The 15395-nt window shown below is 50.6% G+C and overlaps 6 non-coding genes and 1 pseudogene across 6 annotated transcripts; 3 read left to right on the top strand and 4 right to left on the bottom strand.

Annotated features, from left to right (window-relative positions):
* Positions 1-400: 400 nt before the first annotated feature.
* LOC129180616 (U2 spliceosomal RNA) lies at positions 401-591 on the bottom strand. Its single transcript, XR_008570242.1, has one exon. It is a non-coding gene; the product is annotated as a U2 spliceosomal RNA (small nuclear RNA).
* A 1378-nt stretch (positions 592-1969) lies between these two features.
* On the top strand, positions 1970-2133 carry LOC129180558 (U1 spliceosomal RNA). Its single transcript, XR_008570189.1, has one exon. It is a non-coding gene; the product is annotated as a U1 spliceosomal RNA (small nuclear RNA).
* Positions 2134-4112: 1979 nt separating this feature from the next.
* LOC129180615 (U2 spliceosomal RNA) lies at positions 4113-4303 on the bottom strand. Its single transcript, XR_008570241.1, has one exon. It is a non-coding gene; the product is annotated as a U2 spliceosomal RNA (small nuclear RNA).
* Positions 4304-5681: 1378 nt separating this feature from the next.
* Positions 5682-5845, top strand: LOC129180711 (U1 spliceosomal RNA). The gene has a single exon (XR_008570306.1). It is a non-coding gene; the product is annotated as a U1 spliceosomal RNA (small nuclear RNA).
* Positions 5846-7827: 1982 nt separating this feature from the next.
* LOC129180614 (U2 spliceosomal RNA) lies at positions 7828-8018 on the bottom strand. The gene has a single exon (XR_008570240.1). It is a non-coding gene; the product is annotated as a U2 spliceosomal RNA (small nuclear RNA).
* Positions 8019-9396: 1378 nt separating this feature from the next.
* LOC129180710 (U1 spliceosomal RNA) lies at positions 9397-9560 on the top strand. Its single transcript, XR_008570305.1, has one exon. It is a non-coding gene; the product is annotated as a U1 spliceosomal RNA (small nuclear RNA).
* Positions 9561-11539: 1979 nt separating this feature from the next.
* Positions 11540-11744, bottom strand: LOC129180652 (U2 spliceosomal RNA; annotated as a pseudogene).
* Positions 11745-15395: the final 3651 nt, after the last annotated feature.

Genomic DNA, 15395 nt, shown 5'->3' with positions numbered 1-15395 from the left:
CGAGGAAACTCGGAAGGCTTCCACCAGACGAGACCATTTTGTCAGATTCCACCCAGCTGTCGATCACTGCGACACCCGCTGGCCCCTGGGAAGTGCGCAAGAGACCCGAGTATCAGGAGCCGGTGGAAGAGTGCAGGAGGCATGGCCGGAGAACACGCTGCTTTATGCATTGTGCTCCCTTTGTAAGGTGTTGATGCTGCTGGGAAGGCAAAGAGGGTCCACGGAGGGCGCAGACACTGTCGCAGGGCATATTTTCCACAGCGTACCGCCACCTGCTCGGGTGGCACCAAACGTAAACACTTTCATTGGTCTTTGGTGAGCATCGCACGGTATCGGGCAAAACATGCCGGATGCTGTCAAACGACCTGCGTGAAGCTGCCTTTGCTGTCAACATGAGAAGGAGAAGTGCACCGCTCCCGGAGATACTGCAATACCAGGTCGATGCGTGGAGCGGACGGCGCAAGCCCCGAGCTCAGCTCCCTGTCCCAAAAAGCAATTTAATATTTGGTCCCCAGATAGGAGACATATCAGATATTAAACTGATAAGAACAGATACTACACTTGATCTTAGCCAAAAGGCCGAGAAGCGATAGCATTGAAAGCTCAGAGGGGAGCATGTCATTTCTGACAAAACAAGCTAAAGTCCCGGTTGCACACACTGACTCACGACGACCTCAAACGTCAACACGCTGTTAGATGTAGTTACATATAGGCGCCTCTCTTGGCACATGTTAGATAGTGTGACCGGAGCAGACTTGTGGACTCGCTGTATCTTTTCACTCGGCCTTGGCTTTTCTTTTCCACACCCTTTTGCACACTCATTATCGAGCGGCTCCAAGCAGCTAAGACCACCGGGGCACACATAGAGGCATAGGACAGGAGGTAAAAGCTAGGTAAAAGACGTCTGACCAGAAGTGCCTCGGACTTGCTCCTGCACCCGCTTAGAAGACGAGTCCCCGCAGCTGTGTATCATTCTTCCTGGTGCATTCAACTGTTGAAATTGAGCTATCGTTTCCGAGACTTATTTGGAAGCACGAAAGATAACGAACCAAAGACTTTTGATGCCAAACGACAACCCCGCGCGCACATTGTAAACAATAAAAAGATGCACCTGTGTTGTTTTGCAGCCATAATATGAAACCAGTGTTTCGTGACCCATTCGTTATTGAAGCTCATGCGGTGCACGTCGGTCTATGCATGAAGCGGCAATAAACTGATTTTTCTCAGCCACATCAGAATAGTCCTCGGTAAGCACACAATGGAGGCCACAGTCCAATGTGAATATGTTTGAAACAGTGACGTGGACTCAGTACTCCAGTCTCCCCGTGGAATGCCTGCAGCAACTGGACTATGCCACTTGCTGTCGCTGTCTTTGCTCAGCATGAAGCCACAAGAGTGGAATGTGCAACACAGCCTCACTCTTTGACATAACGAGAGTACTGTCCTTATTAATCCTATCGCCAGTATGAGCAACTACAAAAGTATTTCAGTGTCATTTGGCTTGTGCATGTGATCGCGGGAGAGCGCCGACGCGGCATAATACAGAACGCATTCCCATAATGCATTGCTCCGGCGTCAGAAGATTGCGTGGAAACTAGCTGCGGCACTCAAACTTCTGGCTAATGAAGTAACAACTCTGGTAACAACAATGTCACATTTCCTTTGTCTGTTGCCCTTCACTTTTGCTCTACTTTCTGACATTTGGACCGCACAGACGGCGGCGTCAGGGGAAAGATGTGAAGGCGAGACGCCACCGGGAAGTGTCCAGAAGGCCAGAGCGTCCAAAATCACAAGGCCGGTCGTGGCTGTAGGAGGTGCCTCCGAACGTGTGGCGTCCGTCGAGCGCAAGGGCAGATGCTGAACTTGGACACAGGTCCAGTGCGTGTGTTTGTTGTGAAGCAGCCGATGACACCACCACTTAGCATGCTGCGTGTGTGAGAGTCTCGTCTGAGTGAGACTCGTCCAACTCATACTTACCTGGCAGGGGAGATACCATGATCAAGAAGGTGGTTCACCCAGGGCGAGGCTCAGCCATTGCACATGGGTTGAGCTGACCCCTGCGAATTCCCCAAATGTGGGAATCTCGACTGCATAATTTGCGATAGTGGGGGACTGCGTTCGCGCTCTCCCCTGATGGCGTGTTTAAAACAACTTGCAGGTGCAGTCTTGCGCAAAGCTTCTGGGCTTGCGGCCACATCCCCGTTTGCGCAAGAGCGGGGAATGACGAGCCCAGAACTTCCAACGCCTACTGGGAAGGTCTGTACGACCACGGATGACAACCACCCAGCAATAAGGCTCGCCTGCACTCAGGCGGGAAAAGTGAAATAAGAATTTCTCCAGTAGCATTCTCACCCGGACAGAGAAAGCTGTGTCGGCCAAGTGAACTCAACTTTACCGGCACACCGGAACCGCTCCCCACAGTGGACCTCAACACAGCAACCAATTCGGTCGTCGGAAACAACCATCGACCTGAAGCCGAAGCAGATCAAATTGCTGTCGTTCTCGTCAGCAGCCTTCCCAGCGCCATGGTAACTGCTTCCGATCTTCCTGTCTTGGAGGAAGGAAGGAAAGTAAGGAAAGCAGCGAGACCCTTGAAGAAGAACCATGACACGGCGAGCTTACCAGGAGACAAGGGAAGATGCAGAGTCATCCTCAAAACCGCAGCTCGCAAGGCCAACCTAACGGCTCTGCTCGGTGACGACACTGAACACGAACGACCGAAGAGCAATCCCACCGGTGAATACAAGAAGATCACGGAATGTCTTCAGAGGCCGGGAAAAAAGAGGACGGTGTAGAGTGTCACACGTGCTACCTACCGCCTGCATCCCGGAGAAGTCACACCTTGCATTTACGGACTGCCCAAAATTCACAAGGCGGGAGGTCCACTCAGGCCTGTTGCCAGCAGATTCGACTCTTCCACGGTCAGTATTGCCAAATACCCAGCCACCATTCTGGCCCCACTGCTTGGCAGTACCCCACCCCATGTCCACAGCTCCACAGACTTCACTAATGAGATTCAGACCCTCAGGTTATCTCCGGAAGAGACCCTGGTATGAGTCGACATCACCTCCCCGTTTACACCTATCTCCACCACTGCAGCAATAGACACTGGCAGAAGAAGGGCAACAGTAGCACTCCAGCCTCCAAGACACAAGCAACCTCACTCCAGAGCAAGTATATGATTTCCTGCAAATGTGCCTTAAGGGCACATGCTTGCAATTCCGTATGTGTTTCTACAGGCCAAGACATGGCTCTGCCGTGGGCTCACCGCTCTCAGCCATTGTGGCTATCGTGTACATGGAAGACGTGGAAAGAAAACTACGGGGATCCTGCACAGGAACTAAAGACAGCCACTGCTTCCGATGTGTGGATGACACGCGGGTTTGCCAATCTTCGGACTGTGAAGTGCGGCCGGGGATGGATGGAAGCCTCAACATTGAGGTCTTCGGTAAACCTACCCGCGCTGGCCCGTTCCTACACTTGTACCGCCTTCGCACACTGGAACCCAAGCTAGGAGCTGTCAGAGCCGCAAACAACAGAGCAGAAAATAGCCCTAACCGAAGGAGCAGACACGCATTTTACAGGCTCTAACCACCTGTGGCTATCCCAAAGTGGCTCTATGTCAAATCCAGCAAAGGAAGGGCCACGACACCTGACCGCGAGAAGCAAAACAGAGGGCGGAAAGCCGCGGTCCCTTACTTGGTTGGTTTGTCGAGGAAACTCGGAAGGCTTCCACCAGACGAGACCATTTTGTCAGATTCCACCCAGCTGTCGATCACTGCGACACCCGCTGGCCCCTGGGAAGTGCGCAAGAGACCCGAGTATCAGGAGCCGGTGGAAGAGTGCAGGAGGCATGGCCGGAGAACACGCTGCTTTATGCATTGTGCTCCCTTTGTAAGGTGTTGATGCTGCTGGGAAGGCAAAGAGGGTCCACGGAGGGCGCAGACACTGTCGCAGGGCATATTTTCCACAGCGTACCGCCACCTGCTCGGGTGGCACCAAACGTAAACACTTTCATTGGTCTTTGGTGAGCATCGCACGGTATCGGGCAAAACATGCCGGATGCTGTCAAACGACCTGCGTGAAGCTGCCTTTGCTGTCAACATGAGAAGGAGAAGTGCACCGCTCCCGGAGATACTGCAATACCAGGTCGATGCGTGGAGCGGACGGCGCAAGCCCCGAGCTCAGCTCCCTGTCCCAAAAAGCAATTTAATATTTGGTCCCCAGATAGGAGACATATCAGATATTAAACTGATAAGAACAGATACTACACTTGATCTTAGCCAAAAGGCCGAGAAGCGATAGCATTGAAAGCTCAGAGGGGAGCATGTCATTTCTGACAAAACAAGCTAAAGTCCCGGTTGCACACACTGACTCACGACGACCTCAAACGTCAACACGCTGTTAGATGTAGTTACATATAGGCGCCTCTCTTGGCACATGTTAGATAGTGTGACCGGAGCAGACTTGTGGACTCGCTGTATCTTTTCACTCGGCCTTGGCTTTTCTTTTCCACACCCTTTTGCACACTCATTATCGAGCGGCTCCAAGCAGCTAAGACCACCGGGGCACACATAGAGGCATAGGACAGGAGGTAAAAGCTAGGTAAAAGACGTCTGACCAGAAGTGCCTCGGACTTGCTCCTGCACCCGCTTAGAAGACGAGTCCCCGCAGCTGTGTATCATTCTTCCTGGTGCATTCAACTGTTGAAATTGAGCTATCGTTTCCGAGACTTATTTGGAAGCACGAAAGATAACGAACCAAAGACTTTTGATGCCAAACGACAACCCCGCGCGCACATTGTAAACAATAAAAAGATGCACCTGTGTTGTTTTGCAGCCATAATATCAAACCAGTGTTTCGTGACCCATTCGTTATTGAAGCTCATGCGGTGCACGTCGGTCTATGCATGAAGCGGCAATAAACTGATTTTACTCAGCCACATCAGAATAGTCCTCGGTAAGCACACAATGGAGGCCACAGTCCAATGTGAATATGTTTGAAACAGTGACGTGGACTCAGTACTCCAGTCTCCCCGTGGAATGCCTGCAGCAACTGGACTATGCCACTTGCTGTCGCTGTCTTTGCTCAGCATGAAGCCACAAGAGTGGAATGTGCAACACAGCCTCACTCTTTGACATAACGAGAGTACTGTCCTTATTAATCCTATCGCCAGTATGAGCAACTACAAAAGTATTTCAGTGTCATTTGGCTTGTGCATGTGATCGCGGGAGAGCGCCGACGCGGCATAATACAGAACGCATTCCCATAATGCATTGCTCCGGCGTCAGAAGATTGCGTGGAAACTAGCTGCGGCACTCAAACTTCTGGCTAATGAAGTAACAACTCTGGTAACAACAATGTCAGATTTCCTTTGTCTGTTGCCCTTCACTTTTGCTCTACTTTCTGACATTTGGACCGCAGAGACGGCGGCGTCAGGGGAAAGATGTGAAGGCGAGACGCCACCGGGAAGTGTCCAGAAGGCCAGAGCGTCCAAAATCACAAGGCCGGTCGTGGCTGTAGGAGGTGCCTCCGAACGTGTGGCGTCCGTCGAGCGCAAGGGCAGATGCTGAACTTGGACACAGGTCCAGTGCGTGTGTTTGTTGTGAAGCAGCCGATGACACCACCACTTAGCATGCTGCGTGTGTGAGAGTCTCGTCTGAGTGAGACTCGTCCAACTCATACTTACCTGGCAGGGGAGATACCATGATCAAGAAGGTGGTTCACCCAGGGCGAGGCTCAGCCATTGCACATGGGTTGAGCTGACCCCTGCGAATTCCCCAAATGTGGGAATCTCGACTGCATAATTTGTGATAGTGGGGGACTGCGTTCGCGCTCTCCCCTGATGGCGTGTTTAAAACAACTTGCAGGTGCAGTCTTGCGCAAAGCTTCTGGGCTTGCGGCCACATCCCCGTTTGCGCAAGAGCGGGGAATGACGAGCCCAGAACTTCCAACGCCTACTGGGAAGGTCTGTACGACCACGGATGACAACCACCCAGCAATAAGGCTCGCCTGCACTCAGGCGGGAAAAGTGAAATAAGAATTTCTCCAGTAGCATTCTCACCCGGACAGAGAAAGCTGTGTCGGCCAAGTGAACTCAACTTTACCGGCACACCGGAACCGCTCCCCACAGTGGACCTCAACACAGCAACCAATTCGGTCGTCGGAAACAACCATCGACCTGAAGCCGAAGCAGATCAAATTGCTGTCGTTCTCGTCAGCAGCCTTCCCAGCGCCATGGTAACTGCTTCCGATCTTCCTGTCTTGGAGGAAGGAAGGAAAGTAAGGAAAGCAGCGAGACCCTTGAAGAAGAACCATGACACGGCGAGCTTACCAGGAGACAAGGGAAGATGCAGAGTCATCCTCAAAACCGCAGCTCGCAAGGCCAACCTAACGGCTCTGCTCGGTGACGACACTGAACACGAACGACCGAAGAGCAATCCCACCGGTGAATACAAGAAGATCACGGAATGTCTTCAGAGGCCGGGAAAAAAGAGGACGGTGTAGAGTGTCACACGTGCTACCTACCGCCTGCATCCCGGAGAAGTCACACCTTGCATTTACGGACTGCCCAAAATTCACAAGGCGGGAGGTCCACTCAGGCCTGTTGTTGCCAGCAGATTCGACTCTTCCACGGTCAGTATTGCCAAATACCCAGCCACCATTCTGGCCCCACTGCTTGGCAGTACCCCACCCCATGTCCACAGCTCCACAGACTTCACTAATGAGATTCAGACCCTCAGGTTATCTCCGGAAGAGACCCTGGTATGAGTCGACATCACCTCCCCGTTTACACCTATCTCCACCACTGCAGCAATAGACACTGGCAGAAGAAGGGCAACAGTAGCACTCCAGCCTCCAAGACACAAGCAACCTCACTCCAGAGCAAGTATATGATTTCCTGCAAATGTGCCTTAAGGGCACATGCTTGCAATTCCGTATGTGTTTCTACAGGCCAAGACATGGCTCTGCCGTGGGCTCACCGCTCTCAGCCATTGTGGCTATCGTGTACATGGAAGACGTGGAAAGAAAACTACGGGGATCCTGCACAGGAACTAAAGACAGCCACTGCTTCCGATGTGTGGATGACACGCGGGTTTGCCAATCTTCGGACTGTGAAGTGCGGCCGGGGATGGATGGAAGCCTCAACATTGAGGTCTACGGTAAACCTACCCGCGCTGGCCCGTTCCTACACTTGTACCGCCTTCGCACACTGGAACCCAAGCTAGGAGCTGTCAGAGCCGCAAACAACAGAGCAGAAAATAGCCCTAACCGAAGGAGCAGACACGCATTTTACAGGCTCTAACCACCTGTGGCTATCCCAAAGTGGCTCTATGTCAAATCCAGCAAAGGAAGGGCCACGACACCTGACCGCGAGAAGCAAAACAGAGGGCGGAAAGCCGCGGTCCCTTACTTGGTTGGTTTGTCGAGGAAACTCGGAAGGCTTCCACCAGACGAGACCATTTTGTCAGATTCCACCCAGCTGTCGATCACTGCGACACCCGCTGGCCCCTGGGAAGTGCGCAAGAGACCCGAGTATCAGGAGCCGGTGGAAGAGTGCAGGAGGCATGGCCGGAGAACACGCTGCTTTATGCATTGTGCTCCCTTTGTAAGGTGTTGATGCTGCTGGGAAGGCAAAGAGGGTCCACGGAGGGCGCAGACACTGTCGCAGGGCATATTTTCCACAGCGTACCGCCACCTGCTCGGGTGGCACCAAACGTAAACACTTTCATTGGTCTTTGGTGAGCATCGCACGGTATCGGGCAAAACATGCCGGATGCTGTCAAACGACCTGCGTGAAGCTGCCTTTGCTGTCAACATGAGAAGGAGAAGTGCACCGCTCCCGGAGATACTGCAATACCAGGTCGATGCGTGGAGCGGACGGCGCAAGCCCCGAGCTCAGCTCCCTGTCCCAAAAAGCAATTTAATATTTGGTCCCCAGATAGGAGACATATCAGATATTAAACTGATAAGAACAGATACTACACTTGATCTTAGCCAAAAGGCCGAGAAGCGATAGCATTGAAAGCTCAGAGGGGAGCATGTCATTTCTGACAAAACAAGCTAAAGTCCCGGTTGCACACACTGACTCACGACGACCTCAAACGTCAACACGCTGTTAGATGTAGTTACATATAGGCGCCTCTCTTGGCACATGTTAGATAGTGTGACCGGAGCAGACTTGTGGACTCGCTGTATCTTTTCACTCGGCCTTGGCTTTTCTTTTCCACACCCTTTTGCACACTCATTATCGAGCGGCTCCAAGCAGCTAAGACCACCGGGGCACACATAGAGGCATAGGACAGGAGGTAAAAGCTAGGTAAAAGACGTCTGACCAGAAGTGCCTCGGACTTGCTCCTGCACCCGCTTAGAAGACGAGTCCCCGCAGCTGTGTATCATTCTTCCTGGTGCATTCAACTGTTGAAATTGAGCTATCGTTTCCGAGACTTATTTGGAAGCACGAAAGATAACGAACCAAAGACTTTTGATGCCAAACGACAACCCCGCGCGCACATTGTAAACAATAAAAAGATGCACCTGTGTTGTTTTGCAGCCATAATATCAAACCAGTGTTTCGTGACCCATTCGTTATTGAAGCTCATGCGGTGCACGTCGGTCTATGCATGAAGCGGCAATAAACTGATTTTACTCAGCCACATCAGAATAGTCCTCGGTAAGCACACAATGGAGGCCACAGTCCAATGTGAATATGTTTGAAACAGTGACGTGGACTCAGTACTCCAGTCTCCCCGTGGAATGCCTGCAGCAACTGGACTATGCCACTTGCTGTCGCTGTCTTTGCTCAGCATGAAGCCACAAGAGTGGAATGTGCAACACAGCCTCACTCTTTGACATAACGAGAGTACTGTCCTTATTAATCCTATCGCCAGTATGAGCAACTACAAAAGTATTTCAGTGTCATTTGGCTTGTGCATGTGATCGCGGGAGAGCGCCGACGCGGCATAATACAGAACGCATTCCCATAATGCATTGCTCCGGCGTCAGAAGATTGCGTGGAAACTAGCTGCGGCACTCAAACTTCTGGCTAATGAAGTAACAACTCTGGTAACAACAATGTCACATTTCCTTTGTCTGTTGCCCTTCACTTTTGCTCTACTTTCTGACATTTGGACCGCAGAGACGGCGGCGTCAGGGGAAAGATGTGAAGGCGAGACGCCACCGGGAAGTGTCCAGAAGGCCAGAGCGTCCAAAATCACAAGGCCGGTCGTGGCTGTAGGAGGTGCCTCCGAACGTGTGGCGTCCGTCGAGCGCAAGGGCAGATGCTGAACTTGGACACAGGTCCAGTGCGTGTGTTTGTTGTGAAGCAGCCGATGACACCACCACTTAGCATGCTGCGTGTGTGAGAGTCTCGTCTGAGTGAGACTCGTCCAACTCATACTTACCTGGCAGGGGAGATACCATGATCAAGAAGGTGGTTCACCCAGGGCGAGGCTCAGCCATTGCACATGGGTTGAGCTGACCCCTGCGAATTCCCCAAATGTGGGAATCTCGACTGCATAATTTGTGATAGTGGGGGACTGCGTTCGCGCTCTCCCCTGATGGCGTGTTTAAAACAACTTGCAGGTGCAGTCTTGCGCAAAGCTTCTGGGCTTGCGGCCACATCCCCGTTTGCGCAAGAGCGGGGAATGACGAGCCCAGAACTTCCAACGCCTACTGGGAAGGTCTGTACGACCACGGATGACAACCACCCAGCAATAAGGCTCGCCTGCACTCAGGCGGGAAAAGTGAAATAAGAATTTCTCCAGTAGCATTCTCACCCGGACAGAGAAAGCTGTGTCGGCCAAGTGAACTCAACTTTACCGGCACACCGGAACCGCTCCCCACAGTGGACCTCAACACAGCAACCAATTCGGTCGTCGGAAACAACCATCGACCTGAAGCCGAAGCAGATCAAATTGCTGTCGTTCTCGTCAGCAGCCTTCCCAGCGCCATGGTAACTGCTTCCGATCTTCCTGTCTTGGAGGAAGGAAGGAAAGTAAGGAAAGCAGCGAGACCCTTGAAGAAGAACCATGACACGGCGAGCTTACCAGGAGACAAGGGAAGATGCAGAGTCATCCTCAAAACCGCAGCTCGCAAGGCCAACCTAACGGCTCTGCTCGGTGACGACACTGAACACGAACGACCGAAGAGCAATCCCACCGGTGAATACAAGAAGATCACGGAATGTCTTCAGAGGCCGGGAAAAAAGAGGACGGTGTAGAGTGTCACACGTGCTACCTACCGCCTGCATCCCGGAGAAGTCACACCTTGCATTTACGGACTGCCCAAAATTCACAAGGCGGGAGGTCCACTCAGGCCTGTTGCCAGCAGATTCGACTCTTCCACGGTCAGTATTGCCAAATACCCAGCCACCATTCTGGCCCCACTGCTTGGCAGTACCCCACCCCATGTCCACAGCTCCACAGACTTCACTAATGAGATTCAGACCCTCAGGTTATCTCCGGAAGAGACCCTGGTATGAGTCGACATCACCTCCCCGTTTACACCTATCTCCACCACTGCAGCAATAGACACTGGCAGAAGAAGGGCAACAGTAGCACTCCAGCCTCCAAGACACAAGCAACCTCACTCCAGAGCAAGTATATGATTTCCTGCAAATGTGCCTTAAGGGCACATGCTTGCAATTCCGTATGTGTTTCTACAGGCCAAGACATGGCTCTGCCGTGGGCTCACCGCTCTCAGCCATTGTGGCTATCGTGTACATGGAAGACGTGGAAAGAAAACTACGGGGATCCTGCACAGGAACTAAAGACAGCCACTGCTTCCGATGTGTGGATGACACGCGGGTTTGCCAATCTTCGGACTGTGAAGTGCGGCCGGGGATGGATGGAAGCCTCAACATTGAGGTCTACGGTAAACCTACCCGCGCTGGCCCGTTCCTACACTTGTACCGCCTTCGCACACTGGAACCCAAGCTAGGAGCTGTCAGAGCCGCAAACAACAGAGCAGAAAATAGCCCTAACCGAAGGAGCAGACACGCATTTTACAGGCTCTAACCACCTGTGGCTATCCCAAAGTGGCTCTATGTCAAATCCAGCAAAGGAAGGGCCACGACACCTGACCGCGAGAAGCAAAACAGAGGGCGGAAAGCCGCGGTCCCTTACTTGGTTGGTTTGTCGAGGAAACTCGGAAGGCTTCCACCAGACGAGACCATTTTGTCAGATTCCACCCAGCTGTCGATCACTGCGACACCCGCTGGCCCCTGGGAAGTGCGCAAGAGACCCGAGTATCAGGAGCCGGTGGAAGAGTGCAGGAGGCATGGCCGGAGAACACGCTGCTTTATGCATTGTGCTCCCTTTGTAAGGTGTTGATGCTGCTGGGAAGGCAAAGAGGGTCCACGGAGGGCGCAGACACTGTCGCAGGGCATATTTTCCACAGCGTACCGCCACCTGCTCGGGTGGCACCAAACGTAAACACTTTCATTGGTCTTTGGTGAGCATCGCACGGTATCGGGCAAAACATGCCGGATGCTGTCAAACGACCTGCGTGAAGCTGCCTTTGCTGTCAACATGAGAAGGAGAAGTGCACCGCTCCCGGAGATACTGCAATACCAGGTCGATGCGTGGAGCGGACGGCGCAAGCCCCGAGCTCAGCTCCCTGTCCCAAAAAGCAATTTAATATTTGGTCCCCAGATAGGAGACATATCAGATATTAAACTGATAAGAACAGATTTTTTTTTTTTTTTTTTTTAACGTGTTTATTGTCACTGTTACAAAAAATTTACTACATTTCAAAACATTTTTTTAAAGATGCCTTTTAAAATTCAATTATTTACAACACCAATAATTTAAGTAAAAATAAAATCAGTAAAAATTCTGTAAAATTAAAAGTGTTGCAGGCAGCAAAATGTGTAAAATTTGTACAGACCATTTTAAAAAGTCATAATAAGCTTCAGTGTCGTCTGTTGCACAGGAGTGCAGTGAGTCCTGATCAATAGTGAGTTCACCCCACTCTCCCAGACAGTAATTCTCCAGGACGCTGCCAGGACGTCCCGAGGCCCTCATCCTTCTTCATTTCTCCCTCCTTCCTCTCCCGGAGAGCCAGGCCGTCGCTGCCGAGACCTTTGCTGTGAAGCTCCGGGTGCCACCTCCGGGTGGGCACAGACGACTCTTCTTTGTGACTGTGTCCTTGGCCCGCCGCTTGCAGCTGTCAGAGTCGCTGCAGCCATTCGGATCACAGCCACGGGGGGGGTCTGTCTGTGCCTCCTTACCAGCAAGTTGCGGGAGGTCCAGATGGCGTCTTTGATGGCGGCGAGGGCGAGCCACTGCTTTTCAAACTCCTTGCAGTTTAACTTCTGGTGGCTCGCCCCATAGAGCACGAGCTGTGCGTTTAGGACCTCCCTTGCTGGCAAGTCCGGGAAATTTAGGTCGCCGGCTGTCGCCCACAGGTCTCTGGCAGCACTGCACTCCCAGAGGAGATGCCTCACCGTCTCAGGGGCGCCACAACCCGGTCGGGGACAAGTTGAGTTTGCTGCCATTCCTCGGGAGTGCATAACGGACCTGACTGGGAGGACCTCGTGGGCCACCATCCATGCCAGGTCCCGGAGTCTGTTTGGGAGAGCCGGGTGGTTGACGTTGCGCCAAACATCTGTGGGCTCGCCAAGTGCGAGCCCGCGCACTGGACTCACTGGATCCCGCTCCTGCACAACAGAAACGACAGAGCGATGATTTTTTAAAACGTCAAAAGTTTCTTTTTCCAGATTAAAATGTCTTAAAAAGGTCCTTATAAAAGCATATGCTGGTGGTAAATTAAAGGAAACAGGTACAGTTTGATCTAAGGGGATCAGTTTGAGCCGTCTTAAGTAGGAGCCCATCCAGTATCGTGCCAGCGCTTTTGTTTTGGGATTACTGGATGGGCTCATCGCACTCATCAGGTGTAGGGACGTGTATCTCGCTCCAAGGAATATTTGGAGGTCTGGCACTCCTTTTCCTCCTTTTCCTTTTGATTTTTTCATGACTTCTCTCCTCACTCTCTCCCACTTGGAGCCCCAAAGGAAGTAAAAAATGGCTCGGTCCAGGTCTAAGAGAACGTTTCTTTTGGGGGTAAAAACAGAGCTGATCAATAAAAGCAAAGGTAAAATCACAGCTTTTATGATTAAAACCTTTCCTTCCAGGGTCAGCTGTCTCAGTCCCCAAAACCCCAGTCTTTGCCTAACTTTCCCTACCACGTCGCCCCAATTTGTTTCACCTCCCCCGTCCTTGCCAAATTTAATTCCCAGTATTTTTTGGTCAGTCTGTGTCACAGTCAGGGGAAGTCCCGTCTTCTCCGATTCCGTCCAGGGTCCATAAAACTGGGCTTGGGTCTTTTCTCTATTGAGTTTTGACCCAGAGGCCCGTCCATAAAAGTCAGTCAGGTCCAGTGCTCTTTTAACAGATAAAATATCCGTGCATAAAATGTTCAAATCGTCCATATATAAAATACATTTTGGTACGAGTCCCCCTGGAATAGTCGCCCCTTTAATCCATCTGTCCCTTCTCAAAATCTGTGCCAGAGGTTCTATACATAAAACATACAGGAGGGCAGATAACGGGCATCCCTGACGGACACCGCAGTTAATTTGGACTGCTTTTGTCAGATTCCCGTTTACCACAAATTTGCTGGTAATATCCCGGTACAGCAGTCCCACCCACGCTACGAATCTTTCCGGAAAACCCATTCTTTGCAGTACCCTGAAAAGGTACTGGTGCGAGACCCGATCAAAGGCTTTCTCAAAGTCTAAATTTAGGACTACTAACCGAATGTTTCTGTCTCTCGCAAGACAGATGGTGTCACGAATCAGCATGAGGCTGTCTGTGATCTTCCTCCCTGGGATGGCACAGGTTTGATCCGGGTCAATCAAGTCATCTAAAAACATGGACATACGTGTCGCTAAAAGTTTACTAAAAATTTTGCAGTCACAGTTTAAAAGGGTAATAGGTCTCCAATTTTTAAGATCGGTCTTGTCTTTTGTCTTATAAAGGAGTGTCACTATCCCTACTCTAAAACTGTCAGGTAGTCGGCTACTTTGTTCAAATTCCTTAAAAACAGCGAGTAACTCTGGTGCTAAAATATCCCAAAAAGTTAAATAAAATTCCAAGGGGAGCCCATCCTCACCTGGGGACTTCCCCTTCTTAAAAGCCACGACGCATTTATTTAACTCTTTGAGAGTAAAATCCTGTTTTAAAAGCACATTTTCGCTCACTGATTTTTCAATAAAACCTAAAACTTCTAAAATAGCTTCAGGCTTTGTATTTTTAGTTGCATAGAGTTCTTGATAAAAGCGTTCTATTGTTTCATTTATTTCAGTTGTTGTTTCCACTATGCGCCCTTCTTTATTTTGTAATTTTAAAATACCTCCTGGCTTGCTTAGGATTTTTTTAAAGAAATAGCGGGTGCATTTTTCCCCTTCTTCTATTTCTTTTTCCTTGCTCCTTAAGATAACACCTTTACTTTTGATTTTTGCTAGAGTAGCCATTTCATTTTTTACCTGCTTGATTTCTTCCTTGAAATTCAGCCCTTTTAGTGTTAAGTTAAAATAACGTTGTAAGCGTTTTTGCAGTCCTATCATGTATCTTTTTTCTTTGTAAGATTTTTTCCGTCCTGCTTGTTGAAAGAAAAGCCGGGTCCTTAACTTCACCATTTCCCACCACTGTGCTCGTGAAACATGCAAGTCTTGAAGGGTCTGCCAGTCCTTGAACCGCTCCCTGTACTGACTGACCAAGTCTTGATCTTCCAGCAGGGAGCAATTCAGTTTCCACGGACCTCTTCCCACTACCACACCCGAGGGGAGTGAGAGAGTGCAGGAGAGAATCAGGTGATCAGAGAAAAAGACAGGGGTCAATCTAGCATCAGTAGGTGGCCAATCCCGTGTGAATATGTAATCTATGCGAGAGGCTCTGGTGCTGTCGCCACTGAACCAGGTGAAGCCCTCCTCTCTAGGATGCATGGCTTTATAACAATCGTGCAGTTTGAAATCCCTACTCATGGCTTGTAATAAAACCGATGTTTTATCAACTTTAAAATCTTCTCCCGCCCCCCTTCTGTCTTTCCTGCTTAAAATGCAATTAAAATCCCCCCCCACCACTATAGGTACCCGGCCTAACATGTGGAACTGCAAGTTTTCTAAAAAATCATACCTTTCATTTTTTTCGTTAAAACCATAAATATTTAAGAGGTTAAAATCCTGTCCCATAAAAGTCAAGTGTGCTGATAGTGCTCGTCCCTCTCTCACCACGGTGCTCCCCTTCACCGTAACGTGGGGGTTGTTGATTAAAATGGCCACTCCGTCATTTTTGTTCTCATTTGACCCGCTCCATAAGGATGTTTGTGGCCACATTTCCTCCCACTGTTTGTAGCTTTTTAAAAAGGGTAAACCACATTCTTGTAATAGAAAC

The sequence above is a fragment of the Dunckerocampus dactyliophorus genome, chromosome 4 (assembly GCF_027744805.1).
Source record: "Dunckerocampus dactyliophorus isolate RoL2022-P2 chromosome 4, RoL_Ddac_1.1, whole genome shotgun sequence".
Taxonomy (NCBI): Eukaryota; Metazoa; Chordata; class Actinopteri; order Syngnathiformes; family Syngnathidae; genus Dunckerocampus; species Dunckerocampus dactyliophorus.
This window is presented reverse-complemented; position numbering and strand designations above follow the sequence as displayed.